Genomic DNA, 7,500 nt, shown 5'->3' with positions numbered 1-7,500 from the left:
GTACAGTTCTCTCCATCTTCCTCTTGTCTCTATAAGCATAGTTTTCCTTTTAAACACTGTGGTCAAAATCTAGTGTACTTAACATCTTCTCTTCCTTCATTGCTTCCTCAGAAAAATAGCTCTGGGCTTCTGAGTAAACCTGACACTTGTCTAGCCCTGCTTGTAGGAAATAGCCCTATCTGGCCAGCAAAAGGAAGATAAACCAGGACCGCTGGATTAAAGTGACAAAAAAAGAGCCAGGATGGCGCGTTTGTGGCTAGCCTAAGCTGCATAGCAAAACCCCAGTCTACAAATGAATAAGAAGTTACAGTAAGATATTTTGACAGGATATTGAAGAGCTTTATAGTAATTGATCAGTTCGGGGGACCTGCTGCCCATTCCCTCTGAAATAGACATTCAGGTCTGAGGTCACTGACTGCTAATTAGGAATGACATGCTGATATTCAGACATTAGAAGGCCATGTGTTTTTATTTGTATTCATTGAACAAAAGTGTCTGGAGCATGATACTTGGTGCTCTCTGTGAAGAATTAGTGGAGCAGGGAGCCAGGTTGATGTTATGAAATGGTTGTCAGAAATAAACCAAGCTGTGAATACATCTGTGAAAAGCCTCTCTAGAGAGGGAATATGGAAATTTGAAGCACTGAATAGGGAAAAACCCGAAAATACCCCAGAGCGGTTTGGTGACTGAGGAGCACGAGTGGAGTGAGGGAAGGGTCACTCTGGGCCTTGAGGCAAAGCTTGCTTTCTGAGGTATTAGAAACTCAGCTCTCTGATTTAAATTTTTATGAATATTCAGATTCAGATTATTCAATATGGGTCATCTGCCACATTGACCAAAGTCATACAAATAAAATTATCCCCCCCACCCCCGTGATAAAGATGTATCCTAACGGTTTAATTTCCATACATACCTGATTTTTCTATTGTTTGTTATTTTGTTTTGTTTTTTTGAGGCAGGGTCTTTTATAGCTCAGGCTGGCCCTAAACTTGCTAGGTAACCTTGAACTCACTCTCCTCTTGCCTTTACCTCCCAAGTACAAGGATTATCAGTGTGCATTACCACACCTGGCACACTTGATTTTCTTAAATGAGAACTCTAATTCTCCTTCTTTGCTTCTGGTGATTATAGGATATCAAGAACGAGTTAAAAGTGAAGCAGGACGCCAAGATTATTCTGTACAGAAGTTATCGACAAGGGGACCTCCCAGACATCCAGATACAGCACAGCAGTCTGATCACCCCCTTGCAGGCTGTGGCCCAGGTCTACTTAGATGACATGTTTTGTGCACTTTAGAAGCTCTGTTTATAGGAAAAATGGTCATAAAGAGGTGGTCATTTTCCCTAAGTGGTAGACTTAATTTATAGACTGTCCTAATTCCGATTTCCTACTTTCATTCCCTCTTTTCCCATGAGGAAACTCTGACTTAGAGTTAAGTAGAAGTTGACACTGAAACTGGATGTCCATCTTATACAAATTGCTGAGCCACAAGGTCTTCATCCAGAGATTAAGATCTGTATTTCTTTTCCAGTGTCAGAATGAAATAATGTAAAAAGTTAATGCTAATTTTAAAGTACTAAATAAGCCAATTAAACCGTTGTTTGTTTGATGACCTAATTTTATTTTTTCAGGGATGGCAGAAGCAGCATCTGTCGGGGATAGCACTCCTCTCATGGTTTGCTGGTTTCCTCACTGACAGAGCCATTAGGAAAGTAGAGCATTGAGAGGGTGTGAGGTTTTCTAGCTGAGTAAGGTCTTATTCCCCAGAAGTCTGGTTCAGATAGTTTGTTCTTCACTGAAATAGTTTTTAAAACAAAGAGCATTACAATCTATGGCATTACATGCTAGCCACTGAAATGCAATGTCTTATATTTTACTCAGGTATCCATAACTAGTATTGGTTTTAATCATAGATTTTATTTACTTAGCTTTTTACTATGTTTTGAGTCTTTTGTGAATATTTTATTTATTTTTATTTTTATGTATATGAGTGTATTGCCTACATGTGTGTAAATGCATCCATGTCATGCAGTGCCCTAGGAGGTCAGAAGACGGTGTCAGATGCCCTGGAACTGAAGTTAGGGACAGTTGTTAGCCACCACTATGTGGTACTAGGAATCAGACCCAGGTCCCTTGCAAGAGCTTGTTGCTGAGGTCATTGTTTATTTCAGTCACCACTGTAGTTGTCCTAAGAATCTTTAAGATTCTGTTAACAAATGAAGATATTTGTACATAGGAATCAGTGGGCAGTTAGAAACCTGCCAACCATATGTTAAGTGAAGGAAGCAGGTTCTGAAGCAGCAGATACAGCTGTGTAGATAAGGAGTGCACAGGTTAGTGGAAGACTAACATGGCAGTGACTTCTGAATGGTTGAATTAGGAGTGACATTTACTTTCTTTTTTTTTTTTTTGGTCTTTTTGAGACAGGGTCTCTCTGTCACCCTAGCTGGCCTGGAACTCACTATGTAGACTAGACTGGCCTCGATCTCATAGAGCTCTACCTGCTTCTGCCTCCCAAGTGCTGGGATTACAGGCATGTGCCACCACGCCTGGCTTCTTTATTCTTTATTTGTATTTTCTACATAGTAACATTATTTTTTAAATAAAAGTTAATATAGTACTTAAAGCACAAATCAAATTTGTGTGACTTACTCAGATGTAGCCTTTATAAAATAATTTTTATTTATTTTTGGGTGCATGCCTTTGTCATACCAAGCAAGATACACAGAAGAATACCACATAGTGATGGTTGAATTAAGAGTCCTTTGTTAATAGCTGGCAGTCAGGGAGGAGGCTAAGGCCCAAAGGAACTATTGACCCTGAGGAGAAACAGGGAAGGATTTATAAAACTTAAAAACCACAATTACATCATGTCAGGGGCAAAGCCAGTAATCATAGGTACATCACATTGCTATAGGTTTTTTTTTTTTTTGTGTGTGTGTGTGTGTGTGTGTGTGTGTGTGTAGCCCCAGCCGACCTGGAACTCGCTAACGTAGACCAGGCTGGCCTTGAACTCACAGAGATCCACCTGCCTCTGCCTCTCAAATGCTGGGATTAAAGGCGTGTGCCACCTTACCCAGCTGATCGCCATAGTTATACCAGACCAGGGGCAGTCTGTTAACAAAGAGGTTTTCAGCTAACAAAATGTTTAAATTAGGAAACAGTGAGCTCCATGGAGATGCAGGTATAGCTGGGAGGGAGGACATGCTATCTGGACATGCTACATGGATATTTACAAATTTCCCAGTATTGTAGAAACAGTGTACTCTGGGAATGGCTGGGCGAAAACACAAGGTAAAGTAAACGTCAGCTAGATCAAAATGGAGTTAGTTTTATCATTTCAACTTCACTAAACAAGCCAGGAAGTATCATGGTGCTGGCATCACCTACAGGCATCAGACAGCACACCTGTGCCCATGGAGCATAGACCATTAGGTAGCTGCTGTTAGAGCAGAAAACTCTAAAACAGCCTCCATGGTTTGATTTTTACATTCGTCTATTTATGTGTACACACACACACGCCACATAGTAGATGTGTGGAGGTCAGAGGACAACTTCTAGAAGTTGGTTTTCTTCTTCGACTGAGTTGGTCCTATGGACCAAACTCAGAGCATCAGGATTGGCAGCAAGCACCTTTACCTGTCAGACCATCTGCCAGCCCTGACCCTGATGGTTTGAATAATCAACTGGTCACAGAACCACAAATCCCCAGAAATCTTGGAAAAAAATTTAAGACCTCTTTTCTGAAAATGAATGATATTGTCAAGAGAATGAGAAAGAAAGTCACAGACTAGGAGAAAAGTTTTAGAAAACACTTCTCTGAAAATGAACTATATCCAAAATACATGAAAACATTTTGTAGTGGTGCCATATTAAAGAAAAACCTGGGACTGGAGAGATGGCTCAGTGCTTAAGAACACTTGCTGCTGTTAACAAAAGACCTGGGTTCCATTCCCAGCATGCACGTGATAACTAACTACTATCAGTAACTCCAGTTCCAGGGATCTGACTGCCTCTCTTGGCCTCTCTGAGTACTGCACACAAAGGTGCATTTATATGCATGCAGGCAAAACACTCATACACATAAAATAAACATAAAAATAAGATACTGTTTAAAAACATAAGGAATTAGGGTCCTACCTTCTTATGTGATTGTTGTATCACATGTCAGCTTTTAAGTTCACCTGTCTGAATCAAAGGTCTGTGCTATCATGACATACATCAGGCAAGTGTGTTTGATTAAATTCCAGGAAACACCTCCCCCTTGTGTAATTACTATTAAAACTTTCTAAACATAACTTACATGTGTTAATGGAAGTGTTTTTAGCAGTTGGTATTTAAAGTAAAACTCCTGAGTATTGGTAAATTATAGCATTTTACTTCAGATCTAATTTGTCCTTATTTTGAAATTTTTACAGAGGGACCCAATAATTGCAAAACAACTCTTCAGCTGCTTGTTTTCTGGGATTCTGAAAGAGATGGATAAATTTAGGACAGCATCTGAAAAAAGCATCATCACTCAAAAACTTCTCCGTGACTTTAACCACTTTCTTAATACTACTTTATTTTTCTTCCCACCTTTCGTCTCTTGCATCCAGGTAAGAGTCTGCACTTATTCCTTGCAGAGCATGTGCTGATATCACATGCCTAATGCTGTCACTTTGTTTCCTGAGTTAAAACTTGAGAAACAAATGTTTAACACTGATTGTATTATTTAGTTGCCTTTTTTCTTGAGTGGGCACATGTAATTTATTTATGTATTTATTGCCCCCAATCTGCCTATATATATAAAACAGTTTTCTGAAATAAAACTTGTAAAGTGTCTTTATAATTAGCTAGACCCTTCAGTGTTTTGATTAAACATATGTCTTTATATATGTGTATGTGTGGGTCTCTGCATCCAGGCGTACATGTATGTAGAGACCAAAGGTTGCTGCTGGGTGTCTTCCTCAGTTGCTCTTCATCTTTTTTTTTTCTTTTTTCCTTTTTTGTCTTTTTGAGACAAGGGTGTACCTGCAGCCCCAGCTGTCCTGGAACTTGCTATGTAGACCAGGCTGGCCTGGATCTCATAGAGTGCTGGGACTAAAGGTATGCACCACCATACCTGGCTTAGTTGCTCTTCATCTTACTTTGTTTTGTTTTGTTTTGTTTTTCTGAACCAGAGCTTGTAGTCCCAGCTGGTCTGGAACTTCTATATAGACCAGGCTGGCCTCCGTCTCACAGAGGTCTGCCTGCCTCTGCCTCCTGAGTCCTGAGATTAAAAGTGTACACCACCAAGCCTGGCCCCACCTTAATTTTGAGATAGTGTCTCTCACTTAACCTGGTGGAGCTCACTGATTCAGATTGGCTGGCCAGCAAGACCCAGGGATTCTGTCTCTGCCTCCCAGTGCTGGGATTCTAGATGAACCCAGCTTCTTACATAGGTACTAGGGCTCTGAATTCAGGTCCTCATTGTAGCAGACACTCTTATCAGCTAAGCCATCTTCCCAGGCCCTAAACCCTACATTTTATTTAGAATTTTCCTTAGATAGTATTTTACCAGATTCTTTCCTCTCTTGAGGTTATGATTGAGCTCATCCCTGGCTTTGTTATAAACGCAGAGGCCACAGCCATGAAGAAGAAAATTTCTTGTCCTCCCAGGTTTGCTCTCTTCACAAACGTCAGTGACAAAGTTCTTTTTTCTTTCCTCCCTTCCCTTCCTCCCTCCCGCACAATAGAATATTTATAGCTGCTTCTTTTGCCCCTTAGGGACTAGGGCACTTGGTGTACATAGTATTAACAAATGTCCTTAAACTCAGCCAAGTGCTGGCTCCCTGGAATGCTGGGAGTGGGGCTGCACTGTACTTCTTGTTTTGTGCAGATATGCTTCTAAACACAAACTAAGAGTTTGTCCCACTTTTAGCTTTGAAGTAAGTTACCAATAGTGAAATTCCTACATGTTTTGCACTATTGAAGCATTGTGTGTGCACTTCATATGAATTTTTAAAAATGTTTTATTTACTTTTATTTTTTATGTGTATATGTGTATTGCCTGCATGTAGGTAAGTGCACCCGTGTCATACAATGCCTGCAGAGGACAGAAGAGGCTGTGGGATCCCCTGGGACTGGAGCTATGGACAGTTGTTAGCTGCCATGTGGGTGCTGGGATTCAAACCCAGGTCTTCTGCAAGAACAGCCAGTGTTCTTAGCAGCTGAGCCATCTCTCCATCCCCTCATACGAAGTTTATATGCTGAGATTTCTAATAAAAAGCCTGCCAGGCCGGGCGTGGTGTCGCACACCTGTAGTCCCAGGACTTGGGAGGCAGAGGCAGGTGGATCTCTGCGAGTTCAAGGCCAGCCTGGTCTACATAGTGAGTTCCAGGACAGCTGGGGCTACAGGGAGACCCTGTGTCAAAAAGACCAAAAAAAAAAAAAAGTCTGCCAAGAGGCGGTAAGGCATTCTTGAACTGGCACAAGCTGGAAGTTACTTGGTCTGAAACTCAGTTCCTGTGATGCTGCAGGACATCTACAGATATTTTTTATTCTTTTTTACATGTAAACAATGCATCTTAGGTGTGGTGGCACATGCCTTTAGTCCAAGCTCTTGGAAGGCAGAGGCAGATGGATCTCTGTGAGTTCAAGGCCAGCTTGGTCTGCATACTGAGTTCCAGTCCAGCTGGGGCTACGGGGAGACCCTGTCTCAAAAAGACCAAGGCTGGAGAGATGGCTCAGCAGTTAAGAACACTGGCTGTTCTTGCAGAAGACCCAGGGTAGAATCCCAGCACCCACATGGCAGCTAACAACTATGTAACTCTAGTCCTAGGGCTTCCGACAACCTCTTCTGTCCTCCACGGGCATTGCATGACACGGGTGCACTTACCTACATGCAGGCAATACACACATACACATAAAAATAATAAATAATTTTTAAAAAATGACCAAAACCAAAAAACAATGCATCTTGATCATACACCCCCAACTTCCCCTTCTCATGTCCCCAGGGCACCTCCAACATATCCCCCTCCTCCCTTCATATATCCATATATCCTCTTCTTTTATTAATTTATTACTTTTATGTGTATGAGTGTATTGCCTGTGTGTATGTAAAAAACATCTGTGTCGTGCAATGCTCGTGGAGGTCAGAAGAGGGTGTTGGATTCCCTGGCTGTGACTAGAGTTATAGACGGTTGTTAGCCACCATGTGGGTGCTGGGTATTGAACCTGCAAGAGCAGACAGACAGTGCTCTTTTTTTTTTTTTTTGGTCTCTTTTAGACAGGGTCTAGCTGGCCTGGAACTCACTAAGTAGACCAGGCTGACCTTGAAGATCTGCCTTCCTCTGCCTCTGCCTCCCAGTGCTGGGATTAAAGGCATGCGCCACCATGCCCAGCTTGGAGCAGACAGTGCTCTTAACCACTGAGCCATCTCTCCAGCCTCATCCTCTCCTTTAAAAAAATTTTTTTTCATTTATTATTTTTATTTTATGTGTATGAGTGTATTGCCTGCATGTGTATAAGTGCAAC

At 41.5% G+C, this 7,500-nt stretch overlaps 1 long non-coding RNA gene across 1 annotated transcript in view; it reads left to right on the top strand.

The window, feature by feature from the left end:
- Positions 1-4,494, top strand: part of LOC103737890 — a 5,116-nt gene extending 622 nt beyond the window's left edge. The window contains exons 2-3 of the long non-coding RNA XR_607422.3: positions 1,132-1,263; positions 4,419-4,494. This is a non-coding gene — a long non-coding RNA (uncharacterized LOC103737890). The remainder of the gene's footprint in view (positions 1-1,131; positions 1,264-4,418) is intronic.
- Positions 4,495-7,500: the final 3,006 nt, after the last annotated feature.

This window comes from Nannospalax galili, unplaced genomic scaffold, assembly GCF_000622305.1.
Source record: "Nannospalax galili isolate Female #2095 unplaced genomic scaffold, S.galili_v1.0 scaffold9759, whole genome shotgun sequence".
Classification (NCBI taxonomy): Eukaryota; Metazoa; Chordata; class Mammalia; order Rodentia; family Spalacidae; genus Nannospalax; species Nannospalax galili.
The sequence above is the reverse complement of the archived record's forward strand: the minus strand, read 5'-3'. Positions and strand labels throughout refer to the sequence as shown.